The following is a 20,000-nucleotide window of genomic DNA, read 5'->3' as shown; positions in this document are numbered from 1 at the left end:
TGTATATATGGGGATATATGAATAGTTGCAAATTTTGTATAGCCGGTACCTTCGTTATCGACATATGCAGATGCAGACTAGTACATTTTTCAGTTGTTTTGCAAGTCTGAATATTTTTAAGAATGACGTCGTTAGGATAAATGTAATGTGATATTTCCATCTGAAATGCGAAATGTTACTCTCTCTCTCTCTCTCTCTCTCTCTCTCTCTCTCTCTCTCTCTCTCTCTCTCTCTCTCTGTACATATAGCCACATACATACATATACAGACACGCACACATATATATTACAACATATCACATTCTGTCTTCGTTGAGTTTTTAGTTACTCACGGTAAGACACAGTAATTGCTTCTTACGTTGTCCATATATATGCGGCAAATGTTTACACTTCAAAAATAATTTGATAGCCATGTATTCCGAAAAACAAGTTTATTTGCGTCAAAGACATCAAATTGATTATAGGTTTTTCATATCGGATGATCATATAGCTAGTCCGCAAAACAGAAAGAAATTAATTGAATCAGAATAAATGTGATCCATGTTCGTGTAAGGGAAGACGCTAGATATGTTATCGAAATACTGAATTGTTTGACAGCTATGTATCCTGAACAAAATTTATTTGTAACACAGTCATTATAACTATATATTATTAATTTTTTATTGTCAGAACGGATGACCACATCGCTAGTCCGCAAAACACGAAAGAAAATTGATTAAAATCAGGACACATCTGAGCCCCCCTCGAGAAAGGGTAGACGCTGAATATATAATCGAAATATGCAATTATTTGACAGCAATGCATCCTGAACACAATTTATTTTTGCATAGATATCAAATTTAATGTTTTCTTATACCGGATGACCACACCGCCAGTCGGCAAAACTTGAAAGAGAATTAATTAAAATCCCGACAAATCTGACCCCGTCTCGAGGAAGAGAAGACTTAAAATATTATCGAAATACGCAGTAACATCGCTTCTTCCGGGGCGATGCGCATAACCACAATGGCCAGGCAATCTGTGAAACATATGATATGGCAGTGTTGTTCATTTGCAGTGTGGAATTCCAACAGTTGGTAGGAATCTGCAGTTAATTAGCACATTTGTCTCAAACCCGTTTACGCTGTGGGTAGGTTTTTTGTGCGCGAATTTGACTAAACTTTCAAGACAATTTGGGAATATATTAGATCATGTTCTGATTATTTTGATTGAATCTCTCTCTCTCTCTCTCTCTCTCTCTCTCTCTCTCTCTCTCTCTCTCTATGTTAATCTGTCGTGAGTTGTCAGAGTGGTGTAAACTTATGATTCTTTGAATTTTGTATTTCAGTGAATAAATTTTACATTCACGCATATATATATATATACACACACACACACACACACACATATATATATATATATATATATATATATATATATGTGTGTGTCGTGTGTGTGTGTGTATATGTGTGTGTGTATATATATATATATATATATATTATATATATATATATATATATATATATATATATATATATATATATATATATATATGTCTAACCACCCTTTTATTAAAAGTACACAAATTGGAAACCCTTACCTGTTGTCAATGGTGCCCTCTGTCTGCAAACATGTCATTAGGCTATTAAGATCATGTAAGTGTACAAATATACTATTTATTACCCAAAGCAGATGAATATAGAATAGAACAAAATGATTAACAAGTCATAGTGACAAAAACTAGTAAGTTATCACTCTACCCTCCTGACTAAGAATTCACTCAGTAAGTTATCACTCTACCCTTCTGACTAAGAATTCACTCCCAGACCCAGAATGTCAATAGGTTCATTATATTAGTCAGGTTAGAGAATCCCGTCTTTAATACCATGGAATAGAACCCATCTGTAATAAAGATAACAATGGATAAAAGATACACTTCACACATCACTCTTTTCAAAGTAATTAAGTAAAAGAATGTATTTCACACTTCTCTCTCTTTTCAAAGGTAACGGTTTTCTAAGTCTTACAAAATATGTGCCATACCTTTACGATGGGGGTTTTCTCTCCCGACACCTGGCGTGTACCAAACTGACCTCTTTCTTCTCACCAAAAGGAATGGGACTTTCGCAAGTGCCCTGGTCGATTAGACCTGCATCATCCGTACAAACGAATGTACATGCTTGACGACAAGACGAGCGGTCTCTCGATTAAAATGCTTACGTACCAAATTCCTTCACTCAAGTAAGCTGCCCCTAAAGCTCAACCTGTCTCCAAGCAAGAGGACTTTTTCAAAAGTCGGGTTCAACAATACTCAATATAACAACGGCTTCTGTTACATTCAATTAGATATCCACAAAGACAATAGGTGTATGAATGCATAAAATGTTTTTAAATTCGTGCAGTGCAAAGGGGTGTTTTATATATGTATTCCATGGCATATATATATGTTCAAGATTTTAGCTAGAAACAAGGAAAGAAATAATCTTTAACCCAAGATTAATGAATCTATACGAGTTGCCCCTTCGACTTTGGAGAAATCCATTCTCCTTTTCTTTTGAAAAGCTATCCTCTTCTCCCATTGGTGCTTGGAATTACCCCCTAAAGAGCGACCTCTTTAAAAGGCCTGGAAAGCAGCAGCCCACTCTCAGAAGACTATGGAACCTCGGCTCTGTCAGACCACTGGCCCCTTACCAGATCCCGCTGCCCCCTATACCACCCCCCCTGCTCCTGGGCCTGCTTTTCCATGCTTTGGGAAGCCCAAGTATATTTTTAAAGTCCATAGTGTCCAGACTTAGAGAAGAAGACATCCTGCATCCTCACTAAAGGTACTGTACGGGAAATTCCATTTCAACCAGGGAATTGTTTTATCTTTGTCTGTATTTCATTTCATTGTACAGTGTTTCATTCCCCTTCGCCATCTGGGCTCAATTCTGTAATTACTCCCCTGTGATACTAGTAATATTCCCCTAGTGAATTTAAGCCACGAAATAGTTCCTGCTGTGGAAATTTCCCAGTCATTACATTCCCTCCCCCCTGAGTGGCCTTTTGATTGAGAGAAAACAGTGAGTAAAGTTTCCCCACGTGTCCCCTGCCTTACACCTTGCCCCCTCTACTTGCAGACAAACGCTGTGCCTGGCTGTGGTAGAACTTGGAAGTCCTTCGAAGCTTGCAATTTTGCTCCGTTGCGCAAATTTCCTAAACACGTGACTGGGCTGCTCCCCCACGAGTTCGGGTAGACTGAGAGAAGTTCTCCTACCCTTGTGTTTCCTGGACCTCTGTAAATTTATGTAAATACAGTGCTTTTAAAACTAGAGTCCAGCTTTTATGTAAATTCCTCCCTCCTCAGTAACCCTGGCCTTGTGCCTGGGAAGTTTAGTTTTCAACCTTTTTTTTCCTTGTTCAAACCCCTCGTCCTCGAGTCAAGGCCTAAATTTTCAATGTAAATGTATTTTCAGGGAGGAGATGAGGTGGAATTTTGAATTATATATATATATAATATATATATATATATATATATCTATATATATATATATATATATGTGTGTGTGTGTGCATATATATTATATATATATATATATATATATTATATATATATATATATACTATGGAATACGTATAGAAAACACCCTTTGCACTGCAGGAATTTGATAATATTTTATGTATTTATACACCTATTGTCTTTGTGGATACTACCTAATTGAATGTAACAGAAGCCGTTGTTATATTGAGTATTGTTGAACCCCGACTTTTGAAAGAGTCCTCTTTATTCACCGTATGCGTGCTTGCATGGTTTTTTAGTGTACTCATGCGGTTAGAAATATCAGTATTGTAAGAGAGGGTCAGGACGACAAGTCCCGACTCTTGGAGACGTTACGTACCGCCTCGAAGCAAAGGGTTAATGTAGCTTCATTCTCTATACTTATATGGGGGGGGGGAGGGGGGTTGCCTGGTTTAGGGGGTGAGAGCTTATGACATCGGAGTGGATATTAGAATGTGTTATTATTATTATTATTATTATTATTATTATTATTATTATTATTATTATTATTATTATAAGTAACATCCACGAGGAAGAAACCTAAAATGCCACTAAGTTTTGCATAGAATTTATTTGTTAGCTTCTCACAGGGGGAAATTTATTGAAATCAGCTTCGGTGGTTGTGATAATAAATTTAGATTTGGAAGTTCAGAAAGAGAAAATTATCAGTATTAAGTTTAAAGAAATTTTAATCAACTCGCCTATGGAAGTTGAAAAGAACCTAGTTGGGCGGAAGGGTGCAGAGAAATAATTCTTTAAAAAGAATTACAAATAATAACAGGAGATACTCGACATGTAAGTTGTAGCAAAAGGACTGTCTCTAGTGCTTTTTGAAAATCAGCAGGATATACTACATATAAAACTACGACATGTAAAAGCGTAGTGAAACGGAAATGACGGACGCAAGCGTTTTGATAGCCTTTCTTTAATGTAGAGCTTATTTGAATTAGAACACAGAACAGAGAGAATAGTTTATATTCCTCTTTATATCAACATCATAAAATGATGTTTCCCTATGTGTTCAGCTTGGGCTCATAAGTGAAACAGGTTTCATATTACTTTGCAAGGAGTCTGTTTCCCTAAAGTTTGGAGTAAGTACTTTATTCGTCATATCATAATTATTTTATCCCTTTTTCAAACTAAGGACATCCACTGCGTGATGTAGATTTCCTTTATCATATCGCCCCTTTTTCAAACTGAGATATGTATCACGCAATATAAATTTCTTTTGAAATCTTTTAATCCAGTCCAAGTAACATTATCAGGATTCATTAGAAGAGTAGGAAAGAGACAAAAAAGGCATTGAGCCTTAAATGCCTGATTAATTCAAGAGTCTATATACTCTCAAACATCGCTCGTTAGTTGATATTGTTGAAGGGACGTTAACGTGTGACGCCAGAGGCGTGGTTTTGGTAGTCATCCACCTTCAGCGAAGTCTAGAGTCCTTCCGTTTAGTTGCTCTCTGTTTAATGAGGAGTTTCTTTGCTCGTCCACTTTAGCCGTAGTCCTTGATGTAAAATTATATCAATCAGACTTTTCCAAGCTCGATATTCAGACGTTTCAATTATTTCTATTAAGCTATCCGCGTCTCTAATATCTAGGCTACTTTTTTTCTGAAGCCAGGTTTTACTTTACTCTTTCGAATGTCCTCAGATTTTATTTCGTTGAGAACTTTTGTTTTCATAGCTAAAAATGGTATTCATTTTTCTTGTTTCAATCACCCATTTTGAATATACCTTTGATTATACACACCTAGGTATGTAGTGAAAAGATAACTGATCTTCGTCTTTATTGTTACAAACGAGCTGTGCTCTTCATTTTACACGGACAACATTGTTAATATGCGATGCTTTTTATTTGTTTGGTGAAGAAATGAAACGCCGTATGGTCAGTTTGTCGTAGTTTTATTGTTATCATCAACGACATCATATTGTTACAACTGTTATTATTATTATTATTATTATTATTATTATTATTATTATTATTATTATTATTATTATTATTATTATTATTACTGCAATGGTAACCGGAACAGTCATATGTCTGTGATATGACGAATACTCCGAATATTATGATTTCACAGCCTGGAACGAATATTGCCAAACGTTCATATATGACTGGACAAAAACAAACGTTCTTTTTTGTTGACAGCGAGCGTCAATATATCTGACAGCGATTTAAAAATTGCCGCTGGAGAAAAAATGTGAAAACATAATGAATTATTGTTGTTCATTAATTGCTATCGAATTCCTGCGGACCCTTTCACATGCTTTATTTTCTTCGGGAATACCAATTGCCCATTGTTGACGTTCGGTTGTCGGTAGAAAAAGAGTAGAGAGAAAAAAGAATCAAAAGAAAACCACAAAGAGGAAATGGGGAAAAAGATTCTGAAGTGGCAGTCACTACAGCCGCAACTTTAAATACATCGTCAAGGGAGACAAGGAAAAAGTAATTGTTTTTTTTGGTTCTTTTGTTATGTGAACAATGACTCTACCCTGTCTGCTACCATCGCCGAAATACGGTGCAAAAATGAGCCTTTATTTATAAGAAAATTTTATTTAACATCATGGAGAACAATAACAAAAAAACTTTTTATATAACGTTGTCAAGAACAATAACGAAAGAGCGTTTTATTTAACATCCTGAAGAACAATAATAAAGCATTTGATTTAACATCAACATTAAGAACAATAACAAAAGATTTTATTGAACATCATAAGGAACACTAACAAAGGAACATTTTATTAACATCAAGAAGAATGACAAAAGACCATTTTATTTAACATCATCTAGAACAATAACAAATAAGAATTTGACTTCAGTTCTCTTCTTTTATTCTATTTGCATGATCAGTTTAACTGCCATTCATCGCCCACCCATTTCCTTAAATTCGGTGTCAGGGCCATCACTTGTCTTAAACATCCCCCCTCCCCACCCTCTCTCTTCCCCCTCCCCCTCCCCCTCCCTCTCCCTTCAAGCTTCAGCCTCCCTACAGGAGCATCCAGCCCATTAGACACGTCGTCCTTCACTCCTACGTCTGGAGATTATCGAAATTTATCTTGATAGAAAGCAAAGGCCGGTTGATTAAGTTCTTGTTGATTATCTCTTGAATCTTCGTTAATTAAATTATAATCAGGAGAACGTTACGGAGGGAGGAGGAGGAGGAGGAGGAAGAAGTGGCGCTGGTGGTGGTGGTATGGAGGAAGTGGTAGGGAGGAGGAGGAAGTGGTAGGGGGAGAAGGATATGTTACTTGTGGTGCTAGGGAGGATATGGTAGGAAGGAGGAGGAGGAGGAGGAAGTGGGAGGGGGGAAGAGGAGGAAGTGGTATGGGGAGGAGGAGAGGGAGGAAGAACCGACAAGAAGAGATTAGTTCGGAGAATCTTGAGCACCTTAACGACAGAGGAAGTATTGTTCAGGCCTCTTCGTCATTATTACTTTCGTCCTAACTTTTCTCCTCCACTTTGTTCTTAAGTTTGTCCTTCCAGTTCTTCTCCTCCTACCTCTTTTTCTCCTCCGCTTTCTTCTCTTTTGTTCCTCCTCGACCCCTGACGACAGGGCAATCAGTGTGTCTGCCTCTCTGTTGCTGTTATTGTCGCACGTACGTTTGTTCTTATTGCTCTTTTTGATTTTGTTCTTCTTGCTCATACCCATTTTTTCCTTGCCCATCTCTCTCTCTCTCTCTCTCTCTCTCTCTCCATCGACTCACCTTGTTATTCACTGAACTTGATACCTACAAACAAGATCTGAACAAAAGATTATATTCCGTCTCCTGTATATAATAACTAGATAAAACTCAGTATTTTCAAGATTTAATTAGATTCCTCGGTCACGGGTTTTCTTATACTAGTAAGATTTTTCAAGAAGTAAAATTACTTAACACGAAAGCTACTTATGTTTCTGGCAGCGCAGTAATGAAAGCTGTATAACGAAATATATCAGTAATTTACATTATCTGATCTTCCTGAATAGATCAGAATGGAATCCTCTCACTGGTCTGACATTTGGAAGATTGCAGTATTTAGATTCTAACTTGGAATATTATTATTATTATTATTATTATTATTATTATTATTATTATTATTATTATTATTATTGTTATTGTTATTATTAGGCTGCCAGATACTACTCCGCAGGATAGGAGCCCATATAAAGAAAGAGAAAAAAATAACCAATAAGTAAGAAAGTATAAACACAAAGTTACCTTATTACTTATTAGAATTGTTCAAGATACAGTAGAAGCATGCGTTCTATGACTCGGAAATTACTCAATAAATATGATATCCCGATGTTTGCCTTGAGCCACAAGGAAATGGAAACTCCAGAGGCTAGAAACTGGGTCACAAAATTAATTTCCTCGTTTTACTTTTCTTCATCTAATTTGATTAAGGAAATGGGATTTCCTGAGGCTCAGAAACTGCTAGATTAGAATGATCCCGCCGCGAGTTTTATCTTCGACTAATTTGCTTAATTAAGGAGACCCTCTAGGAACTTCACTCCTGAAGTGGTGGCGTCTTTGGTGTTATGTATAAGGTGTGGCCAGACTTGTTAGTTTTCTGTCAGCCCTCAGGTCTTGAAAACTACTGAGGTTAGAGGGCTACAAATCGGCTTGTTGATCATCCGCCCGTCAATCATCAAACGTACCAAATCGTAGCCCTCTGGTCTCGGTAGTTTTATCTTATTTAAGTTAAAGTTAGCCATGATCATGCTTCTGGCACCGCTATAGGTGACAGCAACACAGCCCACCACCCGTCAGTGGCTGAGAGTTTCATACAGTTTATACGCTGTTCTCCGGCGCGTTTTAGACTTGTTTTATGATTTGAGTCGTAACTTATGTTTGTGATATGTGACAGAACATGTCTGATGATATCCTCAGATTTTTCTGCTATGTTTTCTTTTCCTCTGAATATCTTGGAAAGGCGGAATAGACTGGGACTGTTGTTCCAGATGGGAATTCTGACAGACAGGGCAGGGTGGGAAGAGAGATGCGGAACTCGTAGCAGACAGTCTGTCTGTGCATGGGGGGAAAAATCTTACAGAAAGTCTCTAATGGCAGTCAGATGGCTCGCCAAGAAAATGTAAATGTTAATTATCCGATTGAAAGTATCGCAAATGATAATTACTTTAAGGAGAAAATTAACGGTAATTGCCCGTGGGTAATGACGACAGAATCTTTTCATCTTCAGATGCGGTTAATAACCTCTCTCTCTCTCTCTCTCTCTCTCTCTCTCTCTCTCTCTCTCTCTCTCTCTCTCTCTCTCTCTCTCTCTCTCTCTCTCTCTCTCTCCTGTATTCAAAATGGTGTCTTTTATATCCTATCATATTCCAGCCTCCCGTTTTAGTTATCCTACTATACCATCTCTCTCTCTCTCTCTCTCTCTCTCTCTATTATATCCAGTCCTACTTCCATCTCCGTTTTCATTAATCCTTCTCTCTCTCTCTCTCTCTCTCTCTCTCTTTGGAAGCTTCAGAATACAGAGATAATTACTGGCGACAGCAGACATGCCATTGAGCTTCGCATTTTGTCAGTTAAACCCGACTTGCGAGGAGGCGCGTGTTCCCTGGAGACACAGGCTGGGAGGAACCCGCTGCTTCCACATTAAAAGCAAGAGATAACTAGTAGTTAGACTGCAAGCATATGACGTGCTTGCGTGTTTGAATTTGTGTATGTGCACATAGCATGTGCTTCTTTCTTGACATACTTCTATACACGTATGCCTCTGATTACTTTATGTATACACATTTATTTGTATGTTTTTGTGTCTTTGTATGTGTATAGAGCATGTACATCTTTCCCGAAATACTTTTATACCTGTATGCCTCTGTGCACTTTGTGTTATTGTTGGGCATTCCATTGAGGTGTGAGAGATGTGTATTTCTGGTGATAGATATTTACTCTCGACGCGGTTGGGAAGTCACGTAAAGCCGTTGGTCCCGGTGCTGAATAACCCACTGGTTCCATGCAACGTAAAAACACCATACAAACAAACAAACTTTGTGTGTACACATGCTCGTATTTTCTTGTGTGTGTATATATAGATTTAAGTATATTTTCCGCATATATATATATATATATATATATATAATATATATATATATATATATATATATATATATATATATATGTGGTGAAACTTTTTATGACATGAATGGACAGACTTAAAAATAATAGGATAATTAAATAAAAAAGTTATGAAACGGGACTGAAAGTAGTAAACAGTAAGAAAACTCCAGAAAGTAAACGATGAGAAATCCGTTCGGGAGTTTAAACTTTTAGTTTGACTTTTTAGAGTAAATAACGGTCCAGATTCCAGCGAATGTCATTGTTTTTTAAATTGAAGAATAAAGCTGCCAACGTCAGTTCAGTTCGACGTTTCATACTATGTCTTTCCTCCGGCAAAGACTTTCAGTCTCTCGGTGGTGTGTGGAGTGGTTGGTGATACCTCGCCCTTTAATAAAGAGCTTTCTGTAGGACGAAGAGAGAATTTGAGCAGATTTACGTATGTTGGGTGTAGTAAGCCTCGGAGTGATGTAACCATAACTACCATGATTATTATTATTATTATTATTATTATTATTATCATCATCATCATTCAGAAGATGAACCCTATTCGTGAGGAACAATCCCACAAGGGCTATTGACTTGAAATTCAAGCATTCCATTTGAAAAAAAAAAGTGACTGAAGGTAACAGGAATTACAGAAAGAAGAGAGCTAATATTATATATATATATATATATATATATATATATAGAGAGAGAGAGAGGAGAGCAAGAGAGAAGAGACAGGGGAGAGAGACGAGAGAGAGAGAGAGAGAGATATAAATTATATATATATAATATATATATATATATATATATATATATATATATATATATATATATATATATATATATATATATATATATATATATAAATTAATAAATTAATGAATAAGGAAAGGAGGGAATGATATAGTGAGGTTTTAAGTTAAATTCTTTAGTTACCAGTGTATTTGCAAAGGCATTATTGCTCAAGCACTGAAGGAGAATAATGCTGTTTTAAACGATCATATTCTTAACCTTTGTTCATTTCAAACTTATGGTTTCAAGTATCTCTTATGTTCTGAAGTATGATTGTTAGTTTGTGAGGAGAAAATAGCGATTTTTGTATATTATTGCAAGTTGAGAAAGTGGAAGAGACTGAGTGTATAATAAGCTAAAAAGACAGACGCTATTGGTCTTGCTCAAGAAAGAGACTGAATGAAAGCAGGGACACTCGTAGGTGCTAAGTAGGAGGGAGGTGGAACTCCCAAGACGAGACGACGAGACACATCATTAAATAGCTCAGTTACTGCACCGTAAAGGTGCCCATTAAACCAGCCAAAGGAAAGATCTCCTCAGAAGAATACGTCTGAATTCTCTCTTTGGAAAAAAAAAATCGTGAGAAAAATGCAGTAGAGAACTGAAGAAAATTGAAGTTGCCGGTAGCTGAATCTATGCACGAGAACTCACAGAACTTTTATTTTAATTGGCTCGTATATTATAATAAATCATGGCAGATTTTATTGCTTGGAAGTGCACTGACCTTGTTAGAGATACAGGCACAACAAAAGTTTACCTAGAGGGGAAAATTGTGATCAGTTGTAGATGAAAAGTGTGCATAATGAAGCAAGAAATGATAAAAAACTATTATTTGAATGTCAAAGCTAGTCGTTGTATTCCGCGTTCTCAATATTGGACGATATTCACTGCTGTTACCTCCGACTCCAGACTTCTCTCTCTCTCTCTCTCTCTCTCTCTCTCTCTCTCTCTCTCTCTCTCTCTCTCTCAGTTAAGAAAGCATCACCTCATGGTAATAGAAACTGTTGGCACAGCAGACTGATGCACGTTTCAATACCAAAAAATTATGCCTCAGTAATGTATATTTATCAGTTAACTAATTTTCAACTCCTTATTTTCTCCCTGCCATGCCTTGCCTAGATAGATACAGTAGCATCAGTTGAAAGTCACGATTTTAACTGCCGTTGTAACGTCTAAACACTTATTCAAGTCCAGAATACTTAATTAGGATATAGCAAATTCAGTGCTGTTCGTCAGTGAACTGCCAGGTCCGAATTTTATAATAATTAAAGATAGGAAGTACTTTGAAAGAAATACTGTTGGTAACATTACTTTATACTACATAAACTATTCAGTTCGAGTGTTTAGAAATCCATTTGCTGTTTAATGTGAGAGTCGACCTTGTAATAATTAAAAACCGTAGTAGCGATGTAAAGGTCAACATTGGGCGACCAACGCCAAATTTATCATAAGATAATGTCTTTTATAATATAAAGAGAAGAGATTTGGTGGAGAATGACGCCTTTGATAGAAGGCAGTGAAGGAGAAGACGCATCAGGCAACCGACCCCTCAATGTAGGGATAACTTTCTTTGTTTATGCTACGGTAAAGTTGCTGTACTTCTTTCATATTATCTTTCTTCTATCTTAGTTTCCACCCACTCCTAACAATTGATTTATAGTACAACTACTTTAAGGTTTTCCTCCTGTTACACCTTTCAAACCTTTTACTTTCAATTTCCGTTTCAGCGCTGATTGACCTCATAGGTCCCAGTGCTTGGCCTTTGGCCTAAATACAATATTCAGATCGAATTCTCAATATGATCTGACTATACAGTGAAGGTATTTAAAACAATGAATTTAGAAGCAGAAAATGTAGTGGATGTATATAGAGAGAGTCGAGTAAAGGCCTGGCAGTACCTGGCAACTCTATCTTTTTCAAAACTCTTTCCTCGTCTGAATCTCCGGACGACGTAAGAAAAGATCAACCGGGGGATTAACGATTGGTTATTTGTGCTCATTACACTCCCGAAGCCATGGAACTGTTGCGGCCATTGTCTTGCCGACTGAAAAGAGACACTTGTGTATTTAGAATGTGTTAGTGTTCTTTGTGTAGTGTTGTTGAGCGGTTTTCGCGGTGTGGTGTCTGTCACACGTGACTGGTGTGGTGTGGTGTTGCGCTGGTGGACTTGCTTGAACTAACTACTGATACTACTCTCAGATGAAGGTAATTAGCCTAATTAGTAATGTTGCTGACAGAGATGTCATGGACTTGGAAAGACGTGTAGCTTTAGGCTTCGTACTCTTTTTTACATTGTATTTTATTGATTTATTACTAGAGTAGTTTAGTCTCCTGATAGGCCTATGGCCAAGTGAAATCCTGAACCTTACGGCAGATCCGAACCTATATGAATTTTGGCAAGGTTAACATTAGTCGTTTAGTATTCGCCTAAGTATTATACGAGCTGGCTTGCCCAATTATATATAAGATCGCCAAAGTATTATTTCTTCATATTATATCCTCTGAAACCAGCAGGTTGGGGTGTCAAATTATATTCTTAGGTGCAGAATTAGCTAACTCATTTTTTTAATTGTCTGTACTTGAATTTACAACTTGTGGTAACGATTTTGTTTATATAATTAGGCTGGGGAGATCTGCGCATCGTTGACTATTGTATCTATCATTAGTTATGAAATTTTATTTCATGGCCTGAATTTGAACGCATGTTAGGCCGACTTATGATTATTCGTAGGCATACCGTTTTCTGGGAAGGGTAGGTTATTTTTTTTTTCCTTATGGGTTACGAGCAGAATTGATTCTCAAGGAAAGTAGCCGAAACGTCACTGTAGATATAATGGTTTACTACACGCCTTAGTACCTCGTAACGAAACCAATGGTACTAGGCGTATGTAGTATACTGAGCGCAGATAATGGATTTTACTTACGTAGCGAGGTCGTTACCACGAGATCTGTACTCTTATTGGAGCTTAGATCTAGTTCATGAAACGTAGTCGGCAACAATACTCATTTTCGTTTGATGCAACTCGTTCGTGGCTATGTTAGAATTACATCAATGTCTGAATATATATATATATATATATATATATATATATATATATATATATATATATATATATATATATCTGTTAAATTCGATTAAAGATAATTTTGTGCTCTGAGCTAGGATACGGTAAAAGTCACGTAACATTAGTCCTACACTTCTAACCGACCACTAGTATAAGATTTCACACAGACTAGTATATTCATCTCTGCCTAACCATTGTGACGGATTCGAAACGATTCTACTTATGTCGGTAGGTGTAATATCGGCCTATTGTGATGGCAGCACATTTGATCAGTGAATTTAGGTTGCACCGATGATTAATAAGATAATGATAATATACTGTGCCAGAATGGTACTTAGACTGTGGTAATTACAGGTATTTTTTGGATCAGTAATCCCAGCAGTCAGGCAGTAGGATAGTGACATTATGCTGTAATGGCGGTGCTGCCGAAGCTTTATAAAATTGGTTAAAGTTGCTAAATCCAGCGATCGGTCATTCAGGTAATGTATGCATACATATATCCCGGCTTTGCTGAGGTTGGTAGATGTATGCTGTGTTCGCAGTGTTCTGGCAAAACAAATTGTGTTTGTTAAACAAGTGACCTGAACGTGTAAATATATTGAAATATTTTTGTTCTCTACAGCTACCACCGGGTGTTATATATATATATATATATATATATATATATATATATATACATATATAATATATATATATATATATATATATATATATATATATATATATATATATGTGTGTGTGTGTGTGTGTGTGTGTGTGTGTGTGTTTATGCTGAAAATTCACCATTATGTATGCTATTTAACTATCATCTGAAATCACAGGAAATGTTTAAAAGGAAACGATATAGTGGCAATACCAAGTATTTTCTGTATTTCGTGTGTTTACATGATCTTCAAGGCACAAAGATGTGTAAAAGACACGAAAGTATTGGGAACTCCGTCGTTTCCTTTGGAACATTATCCGTTACTTCGGGTGAACGCTGTTGGTGTTTAGCATGGATTGGAAAGTAATGACGCAATATATAATGACTTGATTGATCAGTTATTTAAATCGGTTTCTCGCCTATTAAATTTGACTGGCTGTGATTGGTGGTCATAGATCAGTATTATCCATACTCCTTTGTCAATATATATCATATCTGCTATCCTTTACCTCTCTCTCTCTCTCTCTCTCTCTCTGTTGTGTGGAATTTAGCCAGGGTATGTGGAAAAGAGCTCTCCATACTTATTGCTGTACATCTGGTACCCATTTGTTCCCCGCTAGTTAGTTTGACCATTTTTGCAGTGCAGGTAGTACATAACCCTTGGCTGAATTACCTTTATTTGGACTTTTAACAAGGGTTCCTACTATTATTTTCTTGTATCTTACGCATTAACCCTGCTACTGGTCTTGACATGGGAAATTAAGGTTATTTTTTTTTTATCCCAGGATCATTTAGTCTTGTGTTGGAGAGAGTATTACGTAACCGTGCAGAGATGTCGAGAGAGATGATAGTAAATTAGCGCTGTTAAGGATGTTTAATCTCCTTTAGTATAGTTATCTTCTTTTTATAAACTTCATTCTTAGTAAAGAAGGGTCTGCTCCCCACCGTCTCTCCTCTCTCTCTCTCTCTGCTCTCTCGCTCTTCTCTCTCTTCTCTTCTCGGTCTCTCTCTGTATATATATATATGTATATATATATATATATATATATATATATATATATAATTATATATATGGTATATATATACATACATCCATACATACATATATATATATATATATATATATATATATTATATATATATATATACGTATATATAAACACATACAGACATATATACTTCCGCAACATCAGCCGCTCCACATAATTCTTCTTCATACCCGAACCCGAACAGGTTATAATTATTGAACGTTACATATGTTTAATATAGAAATATATACATAGTGAAGTAACCAACTTTCTTACGTTCTTACATTATCCAGGAAGACAGCATTGTTTACTGAATATCTCTTTTGCCATTCTTTCACGGATACTAGATTTTCGATAATGTACGGCAACATATCCATAAAAAATAACATTATCTAATTTTCCCGGAATTATTTATCTCATATTTTTGTTTCTCAGTTCCTTATAACAAGAAACCCGATACACAATACGGAAAAACCTTGGTTCACGAGGAAGAGGAGTAGGAGGAGGAGGAGGCACGTTCTTTGTGGATTTTTTTTCTACTCTTGTTCATTCAGGGAAAGAGATTTTGGGGATTTGCGGGGATTCATCTTAGAAGGTTTCCTTTTCTTCGTTTTGAATATTTCTTTCTGGTATATCTTGAAAGGTGCTCGAAGAGCATTTTTTGTAATTGTGTGTACCATAGCGACAATATTTATATGATCATATCACATTTAAATATAATTAATTCTTGGAATGCTCCAATGACTATATAATGCACTATTCGCCCCCATAACCATCTCGAAACAAGCCCCGATAAAATTCTGATTATTACCTAAAGTCGTCGAAGAACTACGGCACATAGTACTAGGTTGGCAATCATGTTACCAATATCGTTAGTACCGCCTGAAAGCATCGAAAACTTATTTTTAGCTCCCGCTTCGTAGGGCTTCGGTCCATAACCAGCTTTGTCCCTTTTTTTTCCTAAATGTGGTTCTTCCGTTTCGTCTGTTTTTTTTTCTTCACGTCTCTGCTATTTCTGTATGAGAGAAAGTGTTACAGACAGGGTTACTCTTTTAGCTACCCAAGACAAGGGTAGAGTGACAGAATACAGATATGTGTGGTTAAAATTGTTTGGGTAAGATTGATTTTTGTTGACATGCTTTAACGATTATTATGATTATGGTCTTATCACAGTCATCCTATTCGACTGGGTGGTTTTATAGTGTGAGGTTCCGGGTTTCATCCTGCCTCCTTAGAATCCATCACTTTTCTCACTGTGTGCGCTGTTTCCAGAAGCACACTCTTTTTCATGAGTCCTGGAGCTACTTCAGCATCTAATTTTTCCAGGTTCCTTTGCAGGGATCTTGTGATCGTGCGTAGTGTCCTTATGATTATGGGTACAATTTCCACCGGCATATCCCATATCCTTATTTCTATTTTCAGGTCTAGATACCTGTTATTATTATTATTATTATTATTCTTTTCAAAGTTAAAGAAAATATATTTTATTTACCGGTAGCTCCGTCGATGATGACCTTGGAGTGATTAGGCTACCACGAAGGTAAACGCAGTGTTTTTAGTAAAGGAATTGCTGACATAATGTTTGACCTCCGTTTGATCTGCGTTTTCGTTTATTTTTCCTTTCATGGGCTGACCACCCCATATTGATCTTCCCACTTCACCATACATTCATTTTCTGTTCCACATTTCCTCTTTCCTTGTTCATATATATATATTCTCTCTCTCTCTCTCTCTCTCTCTCTCTCTCTCACTCTCCGGTTTCTTTTACCCTTGTTACTAAGAGACTTTTTTCCTTTTCTTTTATATTATCACCGTTTTTTGGACTCTCTCTCTCTCTCTCTCTCCTTCCTTCTCTCTTGGACTCATCTCTCTCTCTCTCTCTCTCTCTCTCTCTCTCTCTCTCCTATACTTTTCCCTAATGAATAAGTCTACTTTCCTGTTGTTTACTTTTATTATCGCTTTCCCTAGACACCTCTCTCTCTCTCTCTCTCTCTCTCTCTCTCTCTCTCTCTCTCTCTCTCTCACTTCAGCGTACGTATGGTCTCGCCCCATACCCTCTGTTGTAATATAGACCCTTGAGCCTCAATATTGGGCTGAAATTCCTCAAGGGGAAAGGGTTGAAATTTTTATTTGAGTCCACCATCAATGACCTCTCTCTCTCTCTCTCTCTCTCTCTCTCTCTCTCTCTCTCTCTCTCTCTTCAGTCATCCGTATTTTATATCTGGCCAAAACGAAGTTTTTGAAGGTCGAAACTGTGTGCTAACTTGCCTATTTTACTGTGGCAACAATGTGGAGAATATGCGGAAGATATATTATTACATGATAATAACTGCAAGGTTTCTCAATTGCCTGGTATTGCAACTGACATATTTCTGTATGTTGGTGATATTTCATTAATTAAGTCGCATTGAATTACTGTTTTATAATGTGGACAAATTTATAACACCATAGTAGACCCAAAAATCATTTCAGCGTTGCTTATGCGTCATATCACCGAAATAACTTAAGAACCGGTGTATCTTGCAAATTGAAACTATTATTCTTTTAAGGTTCAAAGACATCAGGTTTTGCATGCAAGGTCTCATTTATTTAGTTAAATAAATGCGTACTTAGTTTTAATGCATATTTTGTGGCATTGCTTATTAATCGCATTTAAGAAAATAAGAATAGTTCAGGTTTACTAAAAAATATGTGTAGCGAAAAGCAAGTGTGCAGCTTTTATTAACGTTTATACTTTCAATTACGATATATGTAACATGTCTTCGGCGAGGGGTTAGCGTAGAGCTAGAGAAATAATGTACTGGAAAATTGTGTATTAGAAGACTTTGCCTGAATGTGGAGTTCAGAGGCAAATGTATTATTCGGCGCTTTATGATAAGAGGTAGCTGAAACAAATGCCCCGTTAAAATGTTGGAAGTGAGTCTATACATCTGTTATGAGCTTATGGGGCACAGTATGCCTGTAGGTGGAATATTAAAGAGAATTTGCAAGCAATGGAGACAGCTTATGAAAGAGCTCAGTCTTCTCTCTCTCTCTCTCTCTCTCTCTCTCTCTCCTCTCATGCTGTAGAGCGATCTGTATGTTTCAGATTAACTTTTATCTGACGCTTCTTGTAGGCCTGATCTCACCGATAGTATTAGCCTTAAAAAGAGAAAAGTTTTGTATTTGATTCTATACCTTAAAGGGACAGGGGAACACAATGCAGCTTAATTAGCAACATTTAAAATGAAATTTAGGTAATTTTACTTGCTTAATTAAAGTATTCATTCTCCTTAAGGGAATCACAGTCAACGCAACTTTCGTCATTACCAGATTCAAACTTTTATTAAGTTTGCTCTGGGAAATAGATGACCTCGTTAGATTTTGTAAGTCGGGTCATAAGAGGAAAATGTAACAGGCCTAAATCTCCTTCAGATCTTTTTAATTGTCAGGTTAGGATGCCGATGTGGAGTCTTCAAAATAATAGTCTCAAAAACTTCAGGACAATTGATAAAAATAAGATTCTTGGTCTTGGATGAGACCATCATATATATATATATATATATATATATATATATATATATATATATATATATATATATGTATGTATGTATGTATGTATGTATATTGTGTGTATGTGCAATTCATGTAATTATGTGTAATTGCATACGAATAAAGATTTGAATTTGAGTTATATGCAGTTAGTATTTTGACCGAAATTGGTTGGTAATTAGAGCAAATATTTTCCTGTGAAGTTAAGCTGAACATCCGGTGGGGGGGGTGGGGTTCAGTGACGCGTAGAAATGGGGGGGGGGGGGGGGGGGGGGTCCGTGATGCGTAGAAAACGGGGGGAGAGAAGGGACTGCTGAAGTCATGAAAGAACCGGGGAAGTGTCAAATTCGATTCCAAGGATTTTTCTTCAGTGTATCCCAGCAAGAAACGGCGATGCCTATCTGAAATTGCATTGCTTGCTGTTGAAATCTGGGTCGTTGCAGGGTCTTTGCTGCAGTTTTAGAAAGCAGCGTTCTGTATTTCTTTCCCCGTCTACAACACGAACGAGAGGTATTCAGTAGTGGGCCTTTTGTTCAAGGAATGAAAGTTTTTTTCCTTCTTTCTATTTTTCCTTCAATGCTATGGCCTGTGCGTTCTTTTTAGCCGTTTGTGACGTTTGCTTAAAAATGTATTTTCGCAGTTAAGTCTTTCTCTGGAGTAGTAGTGTAATTACAACATACTCTTTCACGTCTCCGATGAGGGATTTTTGTTTGAATAGTTATATAATGTGAAGCGTTTTTGCCATGACCAGGCGGTAATATTCTAAGATGTTCGAAAAACGAACTCGGCTTATTTATCGGATGAAACGTGAACTTGAATAGAACGCTGGCATGTCGCCTTCCGGTCATTTGTTCTCCCAGTGAGAGATGCATCAGCATCTACTTTGATCATTTAGGTTTCATTTATATTTTATATTTCTATTTCTCTTTCCTTTTTCGCGAAGAGATACTCAGTTCTCTTCACTTGATCTCATTTAGCGGAATTCAGTATGACTCGTGAGATTCAGATGAAATTAGTGAAAATACAAGGGAGAAAAATATTTAGATTAATGCTGTTATTTAAGTAAGACTTTTCAGTTTTATGTAAAAGAAACTATTGCGCCGGCTTTGTCTGTCCGTCCGCACTTTTTCTGTCCGCCCTCAGATCTGAAAAACTACTGAGGCTAGACGGCTGCAAATTGGTATGTTGATCATCCACCCTCCAATCATTAAACATATCCAGTTGCGCCGTCTAGCCTTAGTAGTTTTTATTTTTCTTATGGTTAAAGTTAGCCATGATTGTGCGTTTGACACCGCCATAGTTGCCAACAACACAGGCCACCATCGGGACGTGGCTGAGAATTGAGTACCTCTATTCTTTATCAACCGCTTTTTGTGGG

The 20,000-nt window shown here is 36.8% G+C and overlaps 1 protein-coding gene across 3 annotated transcripts in view; it reads left to right on the top strand.

Annotated features, from left to right (window-relative positions):
• LOC135200888 (uncharacterized) overlaps positions 1-20,000 on the top strand; it is a 1,536,981-nt gene that overhangs the window by 227,035 nt on the left and 1,289,946 nt on the right. The window contains exon 1 of one of the 3 annotated variants that reach the window (XM_064229626.1): positions 12,453-12,560. The exons of the other annotated variants lie outside the window; for them this stretch is intronic. The gene's annotated coding sequence lies outside the window, so the exon portion shown is untranslated. Of the gene's footprint in view, positions 1-12,452; positions 12,561-20,000 lie in introns of those variants that run through there. 3 annotated transcript variants of the gene reach the window in all.

Source organism: Macrobrachium nipponense, chromosome 27, assembly GCF_015104395.2.
Source record: "Macrobrachium nipponense isolate FS-2020 chromosome 27, ASM1510439v2, whole genome shotgun sequence".
Taxonomy (NCBI): domain Eukaryota; kingdom Metazoa; phylum Arthropoda; class Malacostraca; order Decapoda; family Palaemonidae; genus Macrobrachium; species Macrobrachium nipponense.
This window is presented reverse-complemented; position numbering and strand designations above follow the sequence as displayed.